The 26,303-nt window shown below is 36.8% G+C and overlaps 1 protein-coding gene and 1 long non-coding RNA gene across 4 annotated transcripts in view; one reads left to right on the top strand and one right to left on the bottom strand.

The window, feature by feature from the left end:
- The window catches only part of LOC138125125 (limbic system-associated membrane protein), a 241,039-nt gene that overhangs the window by 191,773 nt on the left and 22,963 nt on the right, over positions 1-26,303 (bottom strand). The gene's annotated exons all lie outside the window — the stretch shown is intronic.
- LOC138141427 (uncharacterized) lies at positions 9,693-12,225 on the top strand. The gene is made up of 4 exons (XR_011163154.1): positions 9,693-10,941; positions 10,994-11,201; positions 11,256-11,614; positions 11,675-12,225. It is a non-coding gene; the product is annotated as an uncharacterized lncRNA (long non-coding RNA).

The raw sequence follows: 26,303 nt of genomic DNA, 5'->3' as shown, positions 1-26,303 counted from the left end.
GAGGTGAAAGGCTCATTCTTTTTAATCTTCATGTTTTTGGGAAGAAAGAAACCATCCATAATCTCCAAATTTCTCTTTTTCTTTTGGATCAACTGTCCAAAATTTTAGTGCAATCCAGTTGAGCTTTTGAATCCTGCAGGATTTTTCATTTTACTGATTCCCATTCAGTTGTCGCGGCCATTTTCGCCTTTAATTCCATTGAACCGGCACGGCGGAGCAATAAAAAAGTTTTCAACCGTCACGCGTCACCGTGCGGCGTCCGCGTCACACGCTCCGAGGTGAAAGGCTCATTTTTTTTTTTAATCTTCATATTTTTGGGAAGAAGGAAATCATCCATGATCTGCAAATTTCTCTTTTTTTTGGATCAACTATCAAAATTTTTGGTGCAATCCAGTTGAGCTTTTGAATCCTGCAGGATTTTTGATTTTCGTGGTTCTGATTCAGTTTTCGCGTCCATTTTCGCCTTTAATTCCATTGAACCGGCGGAGCAATAAAAAGCCATAAATAACTCAATAAGACCACTATCTCGAGGACTTACAACTTTTAACGTAGATGTCGTTACCAGTAATCCTGGCCATAACGACAGGGCTCGAGCCTTCCTGACCCTACACGACTCCGGGTAATTGCCAATGAATTTGTATTAGAAGATGTAATAAAGACGTATACATTCCTGCAACTGGAAATACATCACAAACCCGCCTCTTCAACTTTCCCGGAGCATTTCTTCTAATTGCGCGATCCTGCGCTTTTCCGGGAAAAATCAAATCACTCACGTTTAATTTTCTTTAGTGCGAAACAGAACGACGGTTAATGTCGGATAACACCCGAAAAGGGCTAAAGCGCGCCTAAAAACGAGACTAATTGCATTGTCGATGTTAATTTCAATAAAGCGGGGTCAGATTATTTAAGTTGTCTGTGATAATAACGTCGCGGGAGTTGGCGAAGCACCAACAGCGCGAATCGATTCAAAATATTTTATTACATTCGCTACGTTAATCTCTGCATCAAAAGCTTTCGAAAGTTGGGAGCACGTGAGGTATTCGGCGCGATTATTCTCGCGGCACCAACGTAATGAAAAATTATCGCCGCCCGAGTTAATGGCCGAGCTAATATTGGGAATATAAATTAGACAGCGACAATTTGTCACCTCCAGCTTCCCGATGATTTTCCTATTATTTTCCGAAGCTAATTTGATTGAAAGCCAGCGTCGGGAAACATTTTCAATTCGTTATTTTCACTAAACTTCCTCAGAATTTATAGATCCGAACGCTGGATATGTCACAAGAGACTAATAGCGGTAATTTATTTGGAAGAATGTAACATGCTCTCCTGCAACGAGATGAAGAGTACAAATGAGGCGGTAATTTGCGGAGGTGGAAAAAATCTTGTTGTCTACGCACAATAACACAACACATCACGACTTAATTATATTATGCAAATGAGACCCGCGCCAAGGGATTATGAGGAATGATTTTAATTAAATTTGGTCCAGAGTCAGAAGAATGGTAGGAACGGATGTGCTGTTTGAATTCTTCCGTAATTAGAAACTAGTAAATCTGTTTGTTTGCGGAAAAAATGATATCCTGCTGGGCGGGAGCTTTTACGGCAAGCACCGAGGCAGAGTCCCGGAATTGCGCCATTAAATGCGATATTTTCCAATATAGGGCCGGTTTTATGTAGACCGAGCTGTTGAATTGTTATCGTTATCGCAGACACCGGGCTGGATGTTTGATTAAGAGAATTTATCTGGCGGAAAGTGACAACGACGGGCGTCGCAGGATCAGGACCCCGGAAAGAATCCTGGGCCGGGCGAGTGTGTATTTCATCTAATTAAATCCGACATAATTAAAATTCCCAACGTGCTGCGGTGGTGCGGTTGCTACCCTTGCCGCTTTAACTATAAACTAGGGATTCATGTGTGACATAACTGCTTAATGGCGAAGTTTAAGAATGTCGCCACCTCAAAACTGACACCAACTTTAATATGTGAATTTATGGGTGGAATGTGCCGAAACGGCACGATATATTGCTCTGTCGGCCGCGCTCTCGGCCCATCAATTACAGACAGTCAATTAAAAAAACTCCGAAAGCACTTAAATCTCGTACGAGCGACGGTTTTAGCTGCGACAAAGAGAACTGACGAGGTAATTCAGTTTTGCAAAATAGTCAGGATTATGACAATTTCGCAACCGAAAAACGTCCAGCTAGAAATTCGCGGTTCACCTGAAAATATGATTGTTTCGACACTGGAGAAAGCTTCAGGCGCGGTGCTTCGGTGTTTCAGCTTTCAGCAGAGAGCCGTGTTATTGCCCCATCCATTGGTCATAGGGGAAACTTTATAAATTCCATTAAGAGGTTTAAACAGTGTCTCGCGGCTGTTGTTTCAGTTATTTGGCTTGCTGAAATGTGGCATCACGTTTCAGGGATATGGAATATTCGCCGTGGAAGGCTTTCGCAATTTTCATATTCACCTGTCCATTTTTAATAATTAAATTCAATCGTTAAATAAGTTGTTGGCAGAAACAACAAAATATAAAATATCCAAAATGCAATAAATACGATAAAAATTGTTACTGAAAATAGTGAGCAAAGATGGCGATTGAATCACTAGTGAGGAAAAAATATTTTCTCACTAGTGAGCAAAGTGTAATAGTTTGCGGTTTGGCGATAGAGGGCGTCAAATATGTTGTAGTGAGAGATTTTTAAAATACTTTCTGAATATTAACAACTACAGCTTGTCTTATTTTTGACCTATTAAATTTTTGACCTGCTTTGGGAAATTTCCTCGCCTTCTGCTCAGACGCCCAACTTCTGTACTCGTGATTAAATACACTACTTTGGTCACTTGTATTGAAAATAACTGTTTATTTTATTTTCAATATACGAAGGTGGGCAATCACGCAATATTCTTGCTACAGAAGAAAAACAATAAAAATTTCACTTTAGACACTATTTTGGGTTATGGTTCAATATTCAAGATTAAATAAAAATTAAAAAATCAAAAAGCAATAGATGTTATTTGCAAATCAAGCAAAGTGTCGCTTTCGTTGTTCTCCGGCCCGAGCCTGACCACGATTTGAGCGTGACGATTCTAGCGTGTCGGGTGACGCTTTTAGCGTGTGGCGCGACGATTTTAGCGTGTCGCATGAAACTAATTCACTGCCCGTGTGACGCGCCTAAAGAAGTTTTTTCACTTTAAAAAGAACTTGAGAAATAAATATGTACTCGTAAATAATAAATATTGGTGTAGAAAAAACGCGAACAAATTTATATTTTTTGGTGAACATGCATCATGCTGCATGATCAGGCTTGACGTGGTTAAAAAAAATATTGACAAAAATATACAAAAAGAAGGTTAAAGCCAGAGAAATGTGTTTTTTTTTTGTCAGACAGAAATACAAAACATTTGTCCTGGAACCTTGACAAGATAAAAATAAATTGAAAAAATCCTACAATATCAAAATACAAAATTTTGGGCGGCGCAACATATTTCCAGATATTCGAAATTGGTTGGGAAAATTATCTGGAAACCGAGCAAACTCGTGATGAAAAATATTTAAATTTGGTCCCGTTAATTTTTGATCATCCATTTTCCTAATTGCACATGTCATACACGTGGCAATAAATAATGCAGTAAATGTTTTTTAGCTGACACGGAGAGCCGGTCGGAAAATTGCTTTCGACATCACAGCCCATCAAAACAACAATCGCCGATAGTTTTCCTCGCTGGTGACATTTCCCATGCGCCGTTTAAGTTTTCCACTCCCCGTGTAATTTATTTCCGGTTTTTTCAGTAGCCAAAGTAAATCATAAATTGAATGAACACGCCCCGATGAACACTTTACGTGCTTACATACTAAAAGCCTGTTCAGATTGAATATCTTAAACGTTTTACTTTTTCCCCTATTTTTCATTTTTCTGATCAATAGATATGTGACTGAGCCACGTGAGCTGCAAAAAACTTTTCCTTAAGCATTCGTTTTGTGTTGGGAAAAAAGTTTGTGCGTGGAGACAGACTGATGAATCAATTCTTGGGCAAATATGGTCCTGGGGACGTCCCTGCGGAGCCGCTCCGATTCAAACCGACGCCGCCTCCACAAACAACTAATTCTGCTGTTAATCATCTTAGGGGTGGATTAAGTTCTTGTAAACGGTGCGTATCGGTTAACCCTAGCGATTTGCTGAGGATGGCCGTGCATAATTAGGAAGAGAAAAAGCTCCGAAGAGGAAATGTTTGAACTATGAGGAAAATTGCCAAGTTGCTCGAGAAATATTAAGTAAATTATTCACCGGAGCATATTGGCCTACTTTGAGCGAGTCGGTGTCAGAGGAGGCATCTCCTTCTCGTATTTTAATCAAAGGGGACATCGCGCTAATAAAGTAATGGGTGTTCCATTAGATAAAATTCGCTTTGAAGGTAATTGGGGAGTTGTGTGGACGTATTCGAGACGGCGGAGTCTCCCGGAGTCCAATAACGCGTCGCGTTATACCGGGCGAAATTAGCTAGGCAATCCCTCGCTCGCAAAAAATATACGGAACGTATTTGAAATGAGGTGTCACGTACATAATAAAGTGAAAGATCGCGGACGGTATGTAAGCGGGTCCTTTTCGGAATTGCTAAATCCAGGAAGCTCAATAACCCATCGATATTGGGTGTCGATCTAGACAGGGACGGAGAGGTCATTACGCAGTCTTCATTCGGGATACGAGTCAACTAAAGCTATACGTCGTATCGGAGGATTCCATTCTCGAACTTAGGGATAGTGAATTTCGAATTTTTTATCTGCATATCAAATAAAGGGGACCTTTTATTTCAAATAAAATAAAACGCTGACGTGCGGCGGCGGCCAGAATTTCACGCGATTTACACTGATTTCATTCCGGGGCGAAACGCCGAGATAAATTCGACCGGAGCCCCGGAGCGGATCGACAGGAATCCGCATTTGCGAAATCCGGAGCACTGCCCCGGAGTGGTCATGCCACGACGAATGCAGATTTTTGCAAAATTAATCGTTTTGGTGGAGTATCTCTTGGCTCTTGGCACAAACTCAAAAAAAAAATCACCACTAAGAGGAAGGGATTCGTTGCTGAAGTGGAAGAAATAAAAAAATCAAATAAAGAAATCGTGGTCCAATGCTTCTTTATTGAGAAAATATTATCTACAAATATACATTGAAAGGTTTTGGAAGAAGTAGAATATTTTAAAAAATTCATATTTCATATTACAAAACGAAAAAATTTGGTTTATTTCATCAAAAAAAAATTATCTTTCTGTATCTCTTTATGTTTTATGGTAAAGTGTAGGGAATAGTGGTAAATAAAATTAATTTAAATAAGTAACAGTTTCGTTTTTAGCTCCTAAATCATAATTCTAGAATAAATCAATAAAAAACTCACCCACGCCTCAAAAATAGATACATATGTATTATTAAAAAATATAATATGCAGTGAAGCTGTTCTTTTGTCATTGTTTGATTTTTTAACCCAATGCTGAAGAGTAATCTGAAAGAAAAAGTGATGAAACAAAAGGGAAAACTGAGAAAAAAGAAGGAAACAGAGAATATATTCATAGACAATGACGTTACAAAACAAGAACGAGAGATACAGAAGAAACTAAGAACCATCGCGAAAGAAGACAAAAGGGAAGGGAAATAAGTAAAAGTGGGATATAGGAAAATAACAATAGGGGGGGTATGAAGAAAGGGGGAGACTAGAGGTTTTTCAGTAGGTGGAGGAAGATGGGATGGAGAAAACTGTGACAACGGAAATAGAAAAAGGACAAAAAAAGTGGGAACCGGAAAAGAAGCAAAAAGGGGAAGACAAGAGAGAAGATAAGAAACGGGAGAGGAGAAGCAAAAGAGATAACGAAGACGGGAAAGGTGAGGGTATTATATTGGAGCGCAGCACGTTTAAGAAAAAAAAGAAGAATTTTGGAACTATGTGAGACAATTTAAGATAGTAGGTCTTTTAGAAACATTGGTAGAGGAACGGAGCTGGGAAAAAAATAGAAAAGTTGGTACCAAAAAAATATAAATGGGAATGCCAAGGGGCAAAACGAGGAAAGAAGAAAGGAAGAGCTGCGGGGGAATAATAACATGGGAAAAAATTAGGGATTTAAGAAAAGAGACAAGGAAAGGGAGAAGAAGAAGGATGTTTAGAAAGAAACGTACATATACGCAATAAATGGTGGAAAATAATGACAATATACAGCAAAGAGATGAAGACAAGAATGAATGGTGTCGAAGATACAATAAAAGAAAACAGACAAGAATGTATGCTCTTGGGAGGGGATTTCAACGGGAGAAAGTAGAACGAGAAGCAAGAAATTGGAAAGAGGAAAGGGGGGATGGGAAAAATCCAACGACAAGGTGGAAAATGCAATGCAGGGAAAGAGCCCGATGGAATAGATTAAAGAAAAATGGATGGAAAGTACTAAATGGAAACAAACAAGGGGACGAAAAAGCGAAATAGAACTGTAGATAGCAAAGGGGAAACAGTGATAAATTACGGAATAGTAAATGAAGAAACATGGGAAAGAGTAGAATAATTCAGAATAGGAGAAAGAGTAGAGCTGGATCATCTCCCGCGAGAGAAACGGGTATGTCAGGGAAGAAGTGGAAAGATTAAGCGTAAAAAAAAGATGGATGAATGTATAGCTGAGCGAAAGGGACAAAGACACAGACAAGCAAGAAAGAAGGAATAGAATCAAATAATCCAGATACAACAACAGGAAGTAGTACCTGGGAAGAGAAAGTGCAACAGAAAGAAAAATGATGGCGAGATTTAGATGTGGGAACGAGGAGAGAGAAAACAGGTATTGGATGGAAGGAGAGGAAAGAAGGTGCAGAATGTGCAATGAGGAAAGAGACAATTGAGCACAATCATGTGGAATGGATGTATCGAAATGAGAGAGAGGGAGAGAAAAGAAAGGGGAGAAACACTGAATGAAGACGGAAGTGAAATAAGATGGATGAAAGAGATATGGAAGAGGAGGGAAAAGATAGAAAAAGGAAGGGGTGGGGGATAGAAATAAAAATGTTACTTTTTGGAATTGTTATTTTTTATGTTTGTAATCAGGAATCCGAAAGCCCGGAGGGGAAATAATCATTGACAGTCATAGTATAAATTTAAAATAAAAATTTATAATGACCATTTCTTTCACCAGTGCAATTATCAATAATTACAGAAAAATATATTCAACAATGCATTTTCGAATTTCTTTTTTCGAATTCAAAACTTTATTTTCTGTGAGTTCTTTTTTGTAGAGAATAGTCTACTACTTACCAAAATATTCCTCGTACTTGTCACACTGTCGATAATTCTTTTGAAGGCGGGAATATGTCTGGCACTTGTGCTTATTTCCACAACAGAAGTATTCTTCAACTCGGAAAAATTCTCAGAAATAATTCTAGCACCTAACAAGGAAATTATAGTACATACAGTAAAACCTCTATTTTCGGCCACCTCTAATAACGGTCAGTTTTGAAGTTCCCAGACAAATTATATCGAAAAACTGTACTAATGACGCTCCTAATAGCGGTCACCTCCATAAAAAGGCCACGCCCACCCGGACAAAGGTATTATTTGAAAATTACCTGCAATTTTACCTCTCAGTACCGGTCATAAATTATTTTGACAAAAGATACCTAAAATCCTAAAATTCTTTAATCCTCGTACCTAATCTGAATTTAAATTTAACCCTGTTGTGTATTTAAAAAAGATACAGGTAACTGTAGTTTCACAGATTTTTAGTTAGTTTACTTTCGGCCATTCTTGTGATTCAGGCGGTGATTCAAATAGTGAAAGTGATGTGGAAGAATCCGAAATTTATACGTCAAGTATCAAAGATATGAGTGAAGTGTGTGAAAAACTAAGAGACGTACAAAGTTTCCTATTTTGTCGTAATAAATGTGAACAAGCTGTAGAAGTTGTTAACATTTTATCAAATTGTGAATCTCAGGTTTTACAAACAAAAATTAAGCACTCAAAACAAACTTCTATTGAAAAATATTTGAAAAAAATGTAATTATATGATGTACTCGTAATATGGTAGGTAATGTTTAAAATATTTAGTTTTGATAAAGTAATCAATAATCATAAAATAATCGACATGATTTATTTATCCTTCACTCTCAATAACGGCCACCTCTCTATAGCGACCATTTTTACAATAAATTCTTGTGGCCGCTATTGACAGGTTTTATTGTAAAAATCGTTCTCATTGTTTTTATCTCTTTAAAATGATGTTTCTATTTTTGGATAAATTTGTTTATTTCTTTTAGTGGTCTAAAATCACCTGTAAAGAAATCATATTCCTTAAAGCTGTTGAAAGCTTTGTTTTATTTTTTCATTTGCACAATAATTATTAGTATTCCTACAAAGCATTTTTTTTTTGATAAATTCTTCAGATTTTTTTCTATTTAAATGTAAATCTGAGTAATTTACACTAACCACTAAAAAAAAAAACATCGTTTCTGTTGTCTTATGACGACACATCTTTAACATTATTTAATAAACAATTCTGGATAATAAAATAAATAGTTTATTTTCTATATCCTTGCCACTTTCCCAATATTTCTACATTATGCCTTGGGTTTACTTTTGGTAAATAAAATTGAATGGTAACAGAGCTTGTGGAGTCGGTTTCCACACACATTTCCTATTGGCCACAAGACACCATCGATTTGGGGATTCGTGGCTGCCATCCGAAAATTTTGATAACAGACTCTATATTTAATCGTCGAATTTCCCCGGAGACATTTTTTATAAAAACTACATTAAACGATTGGATTTCAGTTTTACTGCTCGCCTCTCATCTGGGGATATTCGGTCGTCCGACAATTGCTCCAAACTTCTAGATTCGATTTTTTTTTAATTTATTGGACCGATTCCGGGGGCCGCTCTTGTTGATGCATTGGTAATATCCCGGAGGAAATAATGTCCAAAATGGGAAAATAATCGCCGCGATTTCTATGAGCAACATGCCGATCCTACTCCAATTTACGAGTCTTCAGGCGGCTGTTACTGAAATCCAATCAAATCAAGTGTGCCTGGACCGGAGTATGGCACGTTTCCCCCACCAATTCAGTCATAAACCGGCGGAAATTACACAATTCCAGTTAGCGAACGACTTGGTCCTGTTCCAGGATGCCGCCTTAGATGCCACTTCGTTCGCCCATTTACGAGATTTCGTGTTCTCATTAGCACCTACAGATTAGATATGTCATGCCGTTCCCAGCTTCCTGCTAATCTCCACCAGGTTTTAATCCCGTCGACGCCGCCTCCCACAATTCGCAGATCATCAAAAAAAAATCCAAAACATTTTCACTCAATTTGCAATGGCGCTCAGATCTCAAAGTTTCCTTGCCCGATAAGCTCCAAAATCGAAGAGGTACAACAGGAAATGGGTCACGAATATAAACAGCGAAAACATTTTGCTTCCTCGTCGAGGAGTTGCTCCACGCATTTCTCCAAGATAGTTTACTGCTTTTAATCTCGAAGTTGGTCGTGCTTCGGTTTTAGAGGGCTCGGACGTCGTCCTGATGCAAGGAACGATGCATATCTAGGACCGCAGGGCACTAAACCCCGATTAGGAAATCGTCCATTTGTTGTGTTTTACTGCTCTAAAGTCAATTCAACTAGATTCGGTTTACGACTGTGCAGACTGATTGCCGTATCGATTGCCCATTATTGATAACTAGGGCCCGGATTTTAGGCAAAATGGACTATTTTTATTTTTTAAGGCACATGTATGAAACTTGTCTATAAATGATTTCTGGCTTAATTAGAGTAATTAGAGCCATATTTGATTCTGCCTATTCGGCCTAAAATGCCCTTTAAATACCTATTTTACCTTTTAACTGCCTGAACATGCCTAAAATGACCAAAAATCAATTTCATTTTTGCGGTTTTTTCCCAATTTTCGAATTCTGGGAAGTTTACGGTATTGAAAATGTAAAAGTGGTACCTCAATAAAATTTACAATGCTTTATGATTTTAAAATTTAAGGAGATGTAATTACTGAAATGTACAAAGTGCAGTACAATACAGGAATTACTTTTTCGCTTTTACGGTTGGGACCATGATGTCAGCGGTAAATACTCCGACAATACCTAAGTACCACAAACCATTAGACTGGACTGGCATAAATTACAGAGTTTATCTGTTTGCCTCTGTTCGAAGGGGTGCAGGTATACGCGGTCTAATGTTTTCTGATACTTAGGTATTGTTAGAAGCTTTAACGTTTATAAAATGGTCCTTGCCATAAAAACGAAAATTAAAATCCCGAAGTGAAACAATAAGAGAAACCTTAAGGGTGTCATTTTCTAAAAATTTAAGAAATATAAAATTAACCATCTCCTCTGAAATTTGGTGGGAGACGTAAATATAAGCATTACAAATTTGTCATTTCTCGTTTACTTTATCTCCGTGCAGTGGTCGTGTTTCTTGTGAACCTGTTTAAAGTGAACATAATGCCGAAACAAAAAATTAGTTTACGCGAAAAAATATTACAGTGGACAAGCAAGAAAGATTTATATGAAATAAAATCAACCCGAGAAATGTTTTGTAAAGCTTGTGGTAAACTGGTAAGTTAAGCATAATTAAAAATATGTCATTTTATATTTTTTACTTATTTGAAAATTTTATTTTTTGTAGTTTATATGCGAAAAAAAATGTCACTTGCAACAGCATGAGCAAACGGCCATCCATAAAGAGAACATTATGACACCGCTTCGGCAAACGTTGCTGACACAGAACTTGGAGGAATCGGCAAATAGTACATTCAATATGGAACTTTGTAACGTCTTTTTAGCTGCCAATATACCATGGCACAAACTACAAAATCCTGCGTTTCAGAATTTTCTGACAAAATATTGTGGTAGAAAAATTCCGGATGAGTCTACTTTACGGAAAAATTATTTACCAAAATGCTACAAAGATGTATGAACATACTATCTTTTAATATTTAATTTAAAATTATTTTCACTTTTAGACTATTGACCGCATTCGGAATGAGCTGGATCCTTTTAACATATGGGTTTCAGTTGACGAAACAACAGATGCACTTGGGCGATATGTGGCGAATTGTCTGGTTGGGAAACTTTCAGAAGATGAACCTGGAAAATCTTATCTTTTGGCGTCTAAACAATTAGAAAGAACAAATCATGAGACAATAGCTAGATTCGTAAATCAATCTTTAGGTAAGGGTTTTTCACTTTTTTAAATTTATTTTGATTTAAAATTTCTATGCGTAGAAATCTTGTGGAGTACCAGAGTTGTTGCTGAAAAGTTTCTTTTGTTTGTAACGGATGGAGCACCATATATGATAAAATCTGGTAGACACCTTAAGGTGTTTTATCCAAAACTTGTGCATGTCACATGCTTAGCGCATGCTTTAAATCTAGTGGCTGAAAAAATTCGCTATCAATATGAAGATGTGGATAATTTAATTTCGAACGTGAAAAAAATTTTCGTTAAGGCACCTTTGAGAGTTGAAATGTACAAAGAAAAACTAAAAGAAATGCCACTGCCTCCACAGCCAATTTTAACACGATGGGGAACATGGCTTCAGGCTGCTATGTTTTACAGCGAACACTTTGATTCCATTAAAGAAGTAAGTATATAAAAGATAAGCAAATTAATTGATTGTTAAACTGTTTTTAACTACTCACAGGTTGTCATGTCCTTTGATGGAAGTTCTGCTGTTGCTATTCAAAAAGCACAGTCTATAATGAAGAAACCCGGAATAAAAAACCAATTAATTTATGTTCGCAGTAATTTTAAAATAATCTGCGAAAGTATTACTCAATTGGAAAAAAATGGGTTACCTTTAACCGATTCAATCAAAATTGTTGAAAACGTATTTACCTCCCTAAAAAAATCTCCAGGCCCTGTAGCAGCAGTAGCATTAAAAAAACTTGAAGATGTTACTGAAAAAAATCCTGGATACAAATTTCTTCTAGAATTGGCAAGAATTTTTAGAGGTGAAGATGTGCCGGAACATGACACCAAAATGGAAGAAATTTATTACAAATTTGCGCCCATTACCTCTTGCGAGGTAGAAAGAAGTTTTTCAAAATATAAGTCCATTTTGGTGGATAACCGACAATGTTTTAAAGTAGAAAATTTAGAGCAATATCTTGTATGCAATGTAAATACGTAACAATGTAAATAACTAACAAACTTGTAGTATTGTATATTAATTAATAAAAAATAATTAGTAAATATCTTGTTGTGTGTACCTACTTAAAACTTTAAAAACACATTCTTTAATTTAATTAACCACAACTTTAAGGACCTAGTATGGCTTATTTTCAGTTTTTAAGGGACTATTTGCAGTAGTTTAAGGGACTATTTTAGGCACCTATTTCCGACTTTTTAATTGCCTAAAATCCGGGCCCTATTGATAACCCTAATGTCTGATTAGAAAGTCAAAAGAAATAGCGAGATTGGCGGATGCGCAAGCTGACAACTAGAAAGTTCCCACGACTTGAAATTTTCTGTCGGAAATACTCTCCAAATCCTGCTATCAATTTATTTAACTTTGAAGACAGTGCTGAGCTCACATCAGCTCCCGGACAGGTTAAGAACATCGTCGAAAAAATTCAATATTATGTTCGAAATAAAATTTCCACGCTGTTCCGAGAGCGGCTCAACATGCAGAAATCGACGATTCTCCATGACATTTAATAATTAAATGACATCCATCCAGTTTCGTATCAGACGTTGTGTTGAGAATGTTTCTGACTAGTAATTTTCATAAAACGTTTCAAAAATACTTTGCTTGGCTCGGGATTCATTTCCTCTTTAAGAAAACATTTCAGATATGTAAATGTAGGTATCAGAATGCAATAAATAATTACATGTCTTGAAAGCAGAATCAAATAAAACAGAAATATTTTTTTCTATTTTGCGTATATAACAACGCCATTACAGCACTCAATAGAGTGCGGCAATAGCTAATTTCAGTACTGCATTAGACCAAGACAATTAACATTTTCAAGGTTGGTAACATCAAATGCCAAACGTCAAATCACGCTAAACTAACAATATACAGGGTGTTAGGTAAATGTCCTGCCAAACTTTAACCGCGAGCTACTGGCTTCATGTAGAACTCGGAAAAAAGTATTTACAAAAATTCTACGTCAAAAAATAAATTTGACATTTAATTTTTGAGGTACAATTTTTTTTAACTGCTTTTAGTCTTCTACGTTGTCCCACAACCTCGAAGGTAAAATTTCGCCACATTTTTAAAATACACCTTGTATATCATATTTTATAAAACGTATGCCAATGCGGTTTTCTTGTTTTAAAGCATATTTCCTAGAAGTTACTTCGCATTGGCGTACGTTTTATAAAATATGATATACAGGCTGTATTTTAAAAATATGCCGAGGTTGTGGGACAACGTAGAAGACTAAAAGCAGTTAAAAAAAAATTACCTCAAAAATTAAATGTCAATTTATTTTTTGACGTAGAATTTTTTAAATATTTTTTCCGAGTTCTGGCAGGACATTTTACCTAATGTGGATTGGGACTTGTCGTTAAGTTGGCAGTACCGGGAAAAGTAACTAGGCGCGCTTATAAAGTATGTGGAATTTATGACACATTTCTCACCAACGTACAGTTCAATCAAAAATTTTAAGCGACCTTGAGTTTGACAATCCACATCTAAAACGTTTTCAAATTTAACTGTCAAATGATCCCCTGTAATATTTGTGTTACCAACCACCAAAAAATTCCCCAAATTTTGAAACAGCTATTTTTCGTTCATTATTTCTCATTCATTTTTTTCCTGTTATTATTTCCTCAATTTTTATTTGATAAGCGTCACCACGTAAGTCCTTCTCTTGCCTTCTTCCTGTTATGATCGTTACACTTTTAAAAAATATCTTGAAAGCTCTGGCTTAATATTTTTGTTCAGAGAGGAAGTACCCGCTGGTTCGATTTCCGCTGCAGCAAGATGATGACGAATTAGACCCGGAAAAACTTTTACAACCCGGAGTCGAGTGAAACAGGTAGACGTCAGCAACCCCGTCGTAAACCGTCCGTTTTAAACAGTTTTAAATTTAATTCCGGCGGGCAAATCTCCACTTTAATGGCCGCCCCCTGCAGAATCTATTTTTTCCGACATTTCGCTAACAAATATCGGAGTCAACCGTCGCAATAAAAATATTCCGTCCGACGGTTGATCAACAAAACGGGTCGCTTGGCGCATTGAGATTCTGCCAATGGGTTTATTGCTTTGCTTATATTCGGAATTCAATAAGGACTCCCGATAAAGGAGCAGCAATAGGAGTGCGGATAGAAAGATCGACATGCAAAGCAGCGACAAGGACCAAACTGGCGTGTCCTTAAAGCTACACTCGACGACGAATAAAATGCACCAAGTACTGTTTCATTGTAACGGCGATTGTCCTATCTGGGGACATTGTCTGATGGTTCTTGTCAGAAGAGCTGGTTTGGACGGCGATAAACTCGTTCGCGTCATATCACGGACTTAAATCCTTCGAATAAAAATGGTATTAGAAGAGAGGGCTCTGATAATCGCGAGCTTTCAGCGTTTCATCACGAGAGCTTGCAAATTGTCCTGGCGCACGATGCATCCTGCAACGCGAATGATTCAATTTGTCCAGACATTTCGTGATATCTCGTGACACACTTGTCACTCAAGGAGAAATATTTTAGACCTTTCCGACAAAAAAATCTTACCAAGAGCTTTATTGTTTTATTGATTCGAATCCATTCACATTTTGCAAATCGTTTCACCCGTTGCAAAAACACGGCCATAATTCAAATTATTCCTATCGGGTTATAAGAAATTTGACAGATATTGCCATTAAATATGACTAAAGGCTAGGATTTTTCCAATAAAATAAAACAAAACGACTTCTCTGAGAAAATATATACTAAACATTGATTATAATTTTTAGAGTAGACTTTGAGAAGAAATAATAGCGATTTACGCAACAAGTGGGATGTTGACACTATTATCCCCGTGTGAAGTTTGCACAACGAGGCTATTGGTCGAGTTTGTGTAATCAGAATCACACAAGTGCGTACAAAATTGTATTGTTTTGAATTCTGCTCATTTTTGCTTGAATAAAAAAAGTGGAATTAGACAAAGTAGAAGACATAGTGAATTCTTTAGAACAAAGATATAGAAGTAAAAGCTTCAGTTGACATTTAAATTTTCATCCCTGAAAAATTACCAGTCCATTTAATTTTTCCCTTATTTACTTTACCGGGCGCACTCGAATTCCCGTCTGACTTATTGCTTGTCATAAAGTAATGCAAGAATTCCCGTCAGGTAATTATCAACTGATATAATCCATAACTCGAGTTCCCGTCAAGGGTAAAAGAGCGCTTCAATCCCTTACTTACCTACCTCTCTAGCCGTTGCCAGGTACCATTGTTGTTTACCATTACGTGGACCAAAAAAAATTTTTTTAAATTTTAAAAAGTTACAAATACCCTGTGATCAACAATGATATACTTAGATAAGGGGCGGCTGTGACTTTGACAGTGTCAGATTTTTCGTATCTGTGCTAAGTCAGCTAAATAAACATCAAACAACTGTCACTATTAACCAAATTTTAACGCAAAAATGGTTTTTACTTCAGAACATAGAAGATTCATCATTGAATCTTACTTTCGTAACAGTGCTTTCAATAACCAAGATTTTTTTCTGACGGGAATTCGAGTCTAGAATTTGTGGTGCATTTGTGCCTTGACGGGAATTCGTGTGCAGGATTAAAAGGCCTATGTCCAAGCCCAGGTATAAAATATTATGCCGACGGGAACTCGTGTGCACCGACTTTACCGTGCAGCGTGCAGTAAAATATTTATTACCACATACCATGCAGTAAAGTAAGTCATTAGTGAAGTGGGTGGGGTAAATAGGATGCACTGCACGATTGCTGATAAAATTCTTGCATATAATACTTTCGAATTTTCCTTAAGTGCAACCTATTTATGTCCATTATAATTTAAATTTTTATTTTGCTTAAATTATTTAAATTTGCCTATTTTCATGTACAGCAGCACAACACGAGACCACCATAAAAATTTTATCATCTGCATTATTACTGGAAACGCTAACGTAAAAATTTTAATGCCAGTGGTTACAACAATCCCGTAATTTTGTAAATTTTTATTTGTTCATGACAAAACTTTTTCTCCATTTAGAAAGCTTTTTTAGGCAGCCTAAGTGAAAACGGTAATTTTACGTACTCACAAGCGGACGAAAAGTAACTCCTTTTCGGACGCAGTTTTCCGGACGCTGACCGTTGCGCCATCTGTTGATCTGTTCAGTAAGTTAGCAACGAAACCGACAAAACCGATAATTGTCCTGTCACCATAAATTATGTAAATAAGAAATAATTGTATTGCAATTAGTAAATTTCTAGTTTTGTCGGCAAGCTGATAACAAATACTATAAACAAATTATTACTCCTAATATGTATTAATAAATTTATCTATGTATGTATTTGAAAAAGGTAGATTTAAAATAAATTTGTAATTTTCCAATGATGTCTTTTGCTTTGTAGTTCGTGCGATCCTCTAAAAATACCTTTTGTCCTCGCCTGTTGTCGAGCCTCGGCTGCGCCTCGGCCAAAAAACTCAGACTCGGACGAAAAAGATGCACTTTTTGGCCTCGATACACAAACAACTATTAAAACGGTTTTAAAGTAGTTGCCTCCAACTACTTGAACTGTTCTTGTTCCTCTTTTGATCAAGAAGTGCAATTTTTGCATACTTTGTAGTTACAGTGCGTAGTCTTATATATGTATTAAAATATCTTTGATCTATGGAAGGAAATCTAGGTAAGCAGCTCTAATATCCCTGAAGGCAAAACTGATAACGAATGTTAATAAAATGACGCGTGACTCGAATGCTGAATCAAAGTTAAAAAAACTTTCATAGATATTGGATAAAAGCCCTATCACGAGGGTAAAACGGTGGAGTTTTCAACTCGCATTAAACCAAATTTCCATCTACGCCAATAAATACTTGATAAAAGTCATCAGCGTGATCATAACGGTCCCCAAAAAAATTACATTGTTCAATTAAGTTTTTAATAGAGTGACTCCCGTCAGCTGGAGACAAATTGCAAATAGCTCGTAATAAATAAATCTCGTGATGCTGTCAATCCGTAAATTAATAATTTTTAAAGCGTCAGCTTGACGGCTCGCAAGAAAAATTCTTGCGGTTTCTACTGTCTTGTCGTCGATTACAAACTTGCCCTGTTGTGATTTAATTAATCATCTTCAGCAAGATTGGAAAAAATCGATCTCTCGACAAGGCTAGACACGACTGCAGTGTTATAGGAAATAACACATTACTTGCGCAGTAATGGCCACTGAAGGATTTAATTTAAAGTTTGAAGAGGTGCTCCAAGTGGGTTAGAACTTCGCCAGACATCCTATAAACAATCACTATCTGGGGCTCTCTCGTCGCTTCCACGAAATGTTATTTTAGTATTTTATCGTCTCCCGATTGGCAGTATTAACGGAATAGTGTCGGAAGAAAAAGTCTTCAATATTTAATTGGGCGACGAGAGGAAATTTGGGATTTACAATTTAATTAGTTTAAGAGCTCAGGATTAAACCTCGCCCCTAAAACAAACAAATTGTTGCTTCCTTGTCCACAAAAATCTGGCAGAGGTTTACGCGTAATGGCTAAGGTTTAGACCGTGTACTTTAAACTGAGTGCTCATTTTTTTCGCCTAAACGAAAAATAAGTAAAAATGATTGGGTTAAAATCCTGCAACAGTAGTGGTTTAATGACTGGTAAAAGTTGTTTACGCAACAAGTGGGATGCAGAGATTATGGAGCAAGCATGCGATGAGAAATATTTGTTACCGCACAGTGTACAATAAATTACATAAATCGATGCTTGTCTGGAAAAATAGTGAATTTAGTACTGCCACAAATTACTTTAAAAACTGAAATAGTTATTTGTGTGTCAAGGCCACAAAATGCATGCTTTTCGTCCGAGTCTGAGTTTTCTGGCCGAGGCGCAGCCGAGGCTTGAAACGGGCGAGGACAAAAGGCAATTTTTGGCAGAGGTGCACTTTTTCAAATACCTAGATGCATTTTTTAATACATATTAACAAATTTTTTATCAGTTTTCCAACAAAATTAGAAATTTACTATTTGCAATACAATTACTTATTTACATAATTTATAGTGACAGGACAATTATCTGTTTTGTCGGTTTCGTTGTTAACTTACTAAGCAGACTGAACAGACACTAAAAGTGCGTCCAAAAAAGAGTTACTTTTCGTCCGCCTGTGAGTACGTAAAATTACCGTTTTCATCAAGGGTGCCTAAAAATCTTTTATTCATCTGATTTTGTTTAATTTTGTCGTGTGTTTTATTCTTAAGGTGGTGATTACATTTGAAGAGTGGCCCTTGTGTACCATTTTCATTTTCCTTGGAGGTCCTTCGACCCCTACCGCCTTGTTGACGCACGAAGTTTGTCCGGAAGCCATCCGCAGAAATACTTTCCTAGTTAAACAACAGTTTCTTTTTGTGGAGACTCCGGACAAAAACCCGGACGTCCGCCGCAGCTCACGGGGACCTAATTAGGCGAACATACTGTGTGATTTGATTTGGAATCGCGACAGACGTAGAATAAAGCTGGAACGCGTGACGATGTCATAGGTCACTGCGTCGAATCTGCGCGTTTGCCGTCCGTCCGGAATACCAAATGTTAAAAGCTCTCCGCCAAACGAACCGCCTAGACCCACCTGGCCGCCCCCGATCGACACTCTAATTAGTCGCAGAACAATCTGGAAGTTGACGAAGTGGCGGCCGCGGGGACCGCAAGTGTGCCGGTTCGATGGCGTGACCGCCGCCGAATTCAATTTTCTGATGTCGGTGCGGCGGCGAGACGGTCGGGAACTTACCTGGAACAGAAAGAGAAATACACATAAATATGAAGACGCAACGTTTAATTTAATAAATGGAAACGTGGCTGTCACGTAGGCCTCGCATCAGGAGGCGGATCGTGTCGAGGGGTGAGATCGAACTGGTGGACGGAAGGGGTGAACAGTCGCAGATGGGAAAAATGTGCGAAAACGGTAACGAAGTGAAATTAAGTCAAAAGTCAAGGGGGAGTCGAGTTTTGAGAATATCGTTGGGCCGCTTGCAGCCCCGGAGGAATTCCTTTCGGGGGAAGGCAGCACCGACAAGGCGAAACAGCAGTTTTCAAAAATAAAAATCATCTCTTTGTTAAGTTCGTTGTTTCATTTTTCAAAATTTACCTCAAAATCTTAATGTTTATGAAATCATTTAAAGGAAGACAGTTGTGTAATTCGTCGTGAAGGGACAAAGAAACATCTAAAACTTCTAAAAGAAGATTGCGAGAACGAGACCAGCAAAGATAGCAAAAATACAATGAACATTACCAAATGAATTAAAAAATACTATTGTGTTAATAAAAATAATTGGAAATAATAACAAAATTTATAAGTGGAAATAAATGAAGAAAAAATGTTTTCAAATCCTGAAGAGTCCAACTAATAAATATATATTACATATAATTATTCAAAATTATTTTTAGAAAAATTAAAAGAAACATTTTTTTCTTCAAACGTCCGCAAATTATGACATTATCCTGCTACATTGATAATGCTAAAGTGTCACTTCATTGTCATGGCATCTAACGAGCTGACGAGCGGCAGATAAAGTTATTATCTTCGCGGACGAGCGGCGGATAAAGTAAACTAGCTAAATCATTTGAAATTCCTAACTAAAATTTAAAAAAATTCGTTTCTGAATGTGTCATATTGAAAACTTAAGTGAATAAATAAGATTTAATCACGAAATTTGTATTATTGGAAAACATACTTACGAAAACGATCCAAATTAAAACGGGTTGACGGACGATTAACTATTAAAAAAACTACCCGCCTCAGCACATAAAACTTAATGTTTGCTCCTAATAACATAATATACGATTATTAATTATTTTTGTTCAAATTGTTTTAATAATATTATTACAGTGCATTTTACCAAATTAGAAGCTTGCAACAATTTTTTCTCTTTTATTTGAAGTATAATAACTATGTCTATTAGCACAAGAGAATGGAGAAATTGTGGTAATTAATGTAAAACTCTACTTCTCTAGACTTCTTTAATTAAATAAAAATTTCAGCCACTTAATGTTTAATAGAATAATATTTAAAGTAAAACTAGTGCACGTTGCGACAGCAAAGCTACTGCCATTATAAGAGCGTCGAGATATAAATAATAAAAAAGTTTTTATCTTCACTCTGATATGATGATGCTGATGATAATTTCGCTGCGTCAGTTTTAGTTTAAAAAATATTTGGTGTGAGGGTGATAATAAAGTATTATTAATTTGTTTCTTTATTTGAAAGACAGAGGAATAACAAAATTTATAGCAACAGAGAAGAAAGATAGAGAAAAAGAGAAAGAAATAAATGAGGAAAGGAAGATAAAAAAAACAACATATGAGAAATGGCTAAGAAAGGTCATCATTTTCAAAATTCACTAATCAGCAGTAATTTTTAAAAAATTATCACTTGTATTTTGACTAAGAATGTAACAGGGACACTGAGCTGCTCGTAAATCTACTAAAAATACAGAAAAAAAAATTAAAAGATAAAAGAGACCAGCTCTAAGATATCGAATAGACCTATCAGTAAAGTAAGAACTAGCATGTCAGAGTTTGGTAGATAGTAAAACTACTACAAAAAAAAAAGAAAGAAAGAAATTAAAAAACAAACATTCTTATTGGTGAAGAATAGACGAAAACAGTTTCTTTGTAATGTAAAGATTGACAATATTTTTGCAAAGCCCAGGAAAATTATATTATGTTTTTAAAATTCAAATTCTAAAATTATGATAGCAACGCTGGATTTTACAATAATTTCTCTATAGGGGGAAAACAATGGCTTGACAGAAAGAATAATCTTTTAAAAATAATTTTCTTTCGTTAAAATGTCGATTAGATAAACATTGTAAAATATATACTTGAAGAATAGTAATGATAATGTTTAAGTTTAAAAACACATAAATATCCATTAACACAAATAAGAGAACTTCATTAAGGTATAAAATATTAATTCTTTGTCAATATTTGCCCACGTTGTTGTTTCAACTAAATTATTTGTTTTAAATCAAGAGGAATAAATCGAGAACTAATCAATAATTAATTGTTTGTCCCATTAAAGTAAACGCAGATTAATTTTGAAAAAGAACATTAACTCCTTTTTTATTCTCCACTTTTGTTGAATTCCAAATTAATAAAATGGAAAGTAAAAATCGTTAACTTAAATCCAAGAGTGGTCAACTTCTACAAAGTGTCTATAAAAGAACGTAAGACTGGTGTGGAATTGTGCGGTTCTATAATTTTATTGTGTCGAACTATGTCGAGCCGTTGAAGCCGTCAAAGTGGAATGTCAAATTATTAAATCTTAACGTCAGTTGTCAGTTCAACGTCTCAGTTGTTTTGCTTGTGATTTTCTTCAGTTTTTATATACTTTAATTACTTTTCACTTTACAACAGTTTTTGTTAAAAACCTGTCATTAATAGACTTACATAACCTCTGTTTTTCTATTTGCTGCAGAGCGGCAAAATCAGATACAATATTCGAATTCCACAGGACTGTTAATATACATTATTTTAAAGACACTTTGTATTTGCCACTATATAATTATTCTTCCAAATTATGTTTGTGTTGGGATAAATTTCAGATCACCAAGGCAAACAAATAAATACCTCTCTTTCATTTATAGAAGTTAATACCATAAATGGATAATAAAATTGTGAAAAGTGAGCGCATTAATTAAGGCACATCTGTCCTAAACCGCAACGCACAGAATTTAATTATTTACTTTATGATAGGGTCCCCTATATATAGCAACGCCAAAGCTCATCATCTACACTTGTGTCAAATCAACCTTCAGAGCTAGGTAAGCCACCACAATATTGTCCCACTAACTGTTCGCTTTCACCAATGATACAAATTTCTCGTATTTTTATCGCAGGAAAATGAAGCTTTCGCTGTTGATCTTCGCCGTCGCTTTGTCCACCGCTTGCGGTCTCTACATGTACCCGAAGCACAGACCCCGCGACGAAGAAGTTTTCCAGTCGTTGGCAAGCTTTTTTAACCAGTTGGGCCGCAGAGCTAATATGAAACGATGCGCTAACACTTTTGACGAAAGCTGTCTTAACGGTCCCATCGGTGGGGCTACCTCGGACGAGAACTGGTTGAGCAATGGATCTCCTGGTAAAAGGTGCAGTAATATATTTGGGAGTTCTTGCGTTGATGGTGGTACCGCTGGGGCTGGGGCAGATGAAGACTTCCTGGGAGGCGGAGGCGGACCTGGTCGGCGATAAACATTTGTGAAATTTGGATGTATATCTAGTGCTAAGAGTCTCACCTAATGGAAAAATAATGTAAACTGCTTCTTTAGTAAAATTATGAAGGTATAGTTTCATTTTGATTTTTCATTTTCTTAGATTTTTTGCAGTGACTAAAAATTTTGCAAACATAAAGAAGTAGCAGAGTAATCAAAATAAACAATAACAAAGAAACTGAAAAAAATGCATTAAAATAGAAATAAATATTGCTTAAATGATAAAATCTAAATTCAAATAGATCACATTTACAATTTTTATTTGTTTTTTATTTAACAACAACGCAGATTATTGTGAAAGCTCGAGTTGTTGATTATTTTGATATTCTCGTGGCATAACATTGACTAAAACCATCAAAACATTTTGCATCGTATTTATTGATTCGCAATCCGCGTTATCACTCTCGAGTTATTTGTTGATAAACAAATAAAATTTATTCTGCGCCACTTTCACTTTCTAACAGCCCTCAATAACGAGACAGGCATCTGCTCCTCATTTAAATTTGTGTCTCGAGAGGGACTTCTCCAGTTATTACAATTTTCGATACGACTTGATAAAAATTTATTTATTTTACCCCGCCTGGAAGTAAAAATAAGAATTTCTTTTGCCATCACTTCGCGCGGAATCAATATCAGTTTTATATAAATTTTCGGGCAAATTTGGCGTTGCGCCAGGACAAAATTCGACAGAGTGGAAATGTACCATTTGTAACGTTTATTATTTACCTTTTGATAAATCGCAACAGATACTCATCAAAAATCCGAAGGGAACAACGTTCTGCGTTGTTGGATTGTCGTCAACATTTTAATCGGCGCCGGGTTCAAAGCGATACAAATCTGATAGCGCAGGATTATTCGAGTTGATTCGTGTTCGTCGATGAAAAGCTTGCAGTGAGACTCTCCCAACTCTATTTGAGTAAGTGCAATTAGCTTAAGTCAACAGGGATATTAACCGGCGATAATTAGCAGCACCGAGAAGAATCATAAAATTATCGCGATTTAATTAGGTTAACGCAATTTCATACTTAACAAAGTTAATCTCCTAATCGAATTTAATTATTTCATTAAGCTAATTCGCCCCCAGCTCCTTTTAATGACGAACTATTGTCACGTCCAGACTGGAGGAAATAAGAATGAGGTGGTCGGATACGTCGCGATTTCGCATTTTAATCACATCTACATCTTTCCAATTCCAGCTCTTCCTTCCTTTCTCGCCACACCAACTGATTACCCCGGGATGACTACTGGAATATTTAAAATGTCTTTTTGACACGTTTAATAATTTAACTCGGCCGGATCCGACACAACAAACACACGGAATTGCGCCCGGAACGGACAAATCAAATTTCTGCACGATTTAAACAAGAACCTAATTATTACTTATTTACGAACCGAGTGCGAGAAGACGTTTTTCGCACATGTGTGCATTATTTGAGGCACGGGCGACGAAGGAGCGAGTGCTTCATTAGCGCGAGGTTTGCACAATATTTTTTGAAACGAACATTTATCCTAAGGCAACTATTTGCGAAGAGGTGAAAATGCAGGAAAAAGTGGTGCAAAACAACCAAAACGGAATGCAAATATGCTCTCGGTGCAGCAGATTGTGAAGGTCGCAAGGGCGAATGCAAACAATTCCATATTTCAATTAGACCTGGGTAAAATATTTCAGGGATTGTTTCAGGCGATGTTTAGTTAGTTAGTTTTACGATTCCATGCAAAACACATTTCGCTTGAAAATGTAACAAGGAGTAGTTCGTGTTTGGAACGAGCGATGATAGGATGATACAGATTTTGTTCTATTTTCGTGAAAAAAATTCCTCAGATAAACAGACTCTCCTGTTTTCCTCCCGATACACGTTGTTAGGAATATGACAAGGCTTTGAATTATGCGGTCGATATCGATACAACTATAGGCTTTCAACAAATTTCGCTTGGAATAGATGCTCCATAAAATACCAGAGGGTGAAATGGAAACCCAACATGCCGTATTGTAATTAATTTGGTTTGTTGTATAAAGGATATGACTGATCAGTGTTTATGTGAAAAGTTTCACTCAGCGGAACAAAGTAGAATCAAATAATTACGCTCGGGGGGGTGCTTTTCGGTATAATTAACTCTAGTGTTATCTCTTGATAAATGATGTCTGCAAGAATGTCTTAGCAACGGATTAGATAAGTTCAGAGGTTTTTCAAATTTTCAGAACTAGGTTAAATGTGTCAAAACGAGTAAGGGGTGGGTCAATTTTGACCCAGAGAGATAAACTGAAGTAATGTTGGCAAATTGTTGCAAAACAAATGAGTGCATGTCGGACTTTTTTTGTGATGCGCTTGAAGATAAAAATATACCGTGAGATCGAAAAAAAATTAGAGTTGGCTGTGACCAAAAATTTCAGTAAAATTTCAATTATCAGATGTCAGTCTTAAAAGTTAGGTTAGTGATTTTGAGAACGTTAAAATCTTGATTTTCATGAAGGTGTGCATTATGTGTGACCTGTTGGTTGTAAAGAATCATGAGTAGCTCCAATCGTATTTACGAACTAGAGTAAATGTTCGAAATGTCTGCCTTCAGCTTCCAAACATAATGCTACTCTCTTCGCTTCATGTTTTCAAATGACCTTCGCAAAGTCGGGACAATTACATTGCAGTTATCAGTAATTACTTGCATTAATTCGGGAATTGTGCCAGGCCTGTTTTGTTTTTGTTGGTCCGGAATGACAGTTACTATTGTAATTAATGACATCTGATGACATTTGAATTAAATTTTTACGTGCTGCCAACTGAAGTGTATTAATCATGCCCATCTCGATTTTTTTATTTTCGATCGTACATCCTTCTTTATGACATTTTGGTGATTCTTCAAATTTTCCGCTGTCCCGAAAATCTCCCCCGCCATTTCCCCGCTCCAAACCACTAATCACCTCCCAATCCGTAACACATATGTACATTTGCGGCTGCCGCTCTGTAATTTTCCAGTCGAGCATCCTGCAAATTTGTTAGGCGCGTGCCTGCGATCCAGCGGGACACGTTGCGACCACTACTCTTCCTGCGAGGATTCGAGCGGAGGGCCCTTCAGACCCAGCTTGTAATTGCCATGTCATTATGTTAACAGCGCGCTCATCTCCGACCTGGACGTCACGGCGAACCTGCCGAAACATCCGCCATAATGCGATTTCGAATAATGGCCAAGTTTTATCGACGGAATTCAAACGGACGTTATTAAATTATTACCTGTCGGCTGTGGCCCTGCACGTATCGATGGTTTCATTATTTGCGCTGGACGCACGTGCAGCCGTGCACGAAACGGTGAGCGCCTAATTTGGATTAAACCGAAAAGTGATCGCTCCGGCGCTAATCCTGTCAGCGGCTGATGAGTGCAAGGATTAGCTCTGCTTAATCTCAATCCACTAAAAAATTAAATCGGAAAAGTGAGATCATGGGGGTTAGCCCCGTGTGTCGCGACATTCCAGGTAGGCCTCACGTGTAATACATACACCAAGAACGAAAAATCGTTGAAGCTAAATTACAAGCTACCAAATTGGTTTATTACCTAAGACGGCGTCCTGAAATGCCCCGCATTAATTCGAAAACAGCATCTGCATTATACTTTCGGGATACTTTTGCCGTGTGAAACCATTAACGCAGAGGAAACCTTTTAATGGATTTAAAACGAACAGAAAATCCTGCATTGTTTCGCCGATTTGATCGAAACTTGCACCGGAATAATAATGCATCGCGACTGTTTAGAATTCTCGGGCAGTGCCGATGGAAAAACTGAAATCGAGACGAAAAAGCGAAATTAGCGGCGGACGTCCCGCTAAAAAAAAAATCATAGTTATTTTTTATTGTGGTTCTGTTTGGGGGAATTTTCGTCGTCTCGGTATAAAAAAGGATTTGCTATTTTATGTAACAT

The sequence above is a fragment of the Tenebrio molitor genome, chromosome 1 (genome assembly GCF_963966145.1).
Source record: "Tenebrio molitor chromosome 1, icTenMoli1.1, whole genome shotgun sequence".
Lineage (NCBI taxonomy): Eukaryota > Metazoa > Arthropoda > Insecta > Coleoptera > Tenebrionidae > Tenebrio > Tenebrio molitor.
This window is presented reverse-complemented; position numbering and strand designations above follow the sequence as displayed.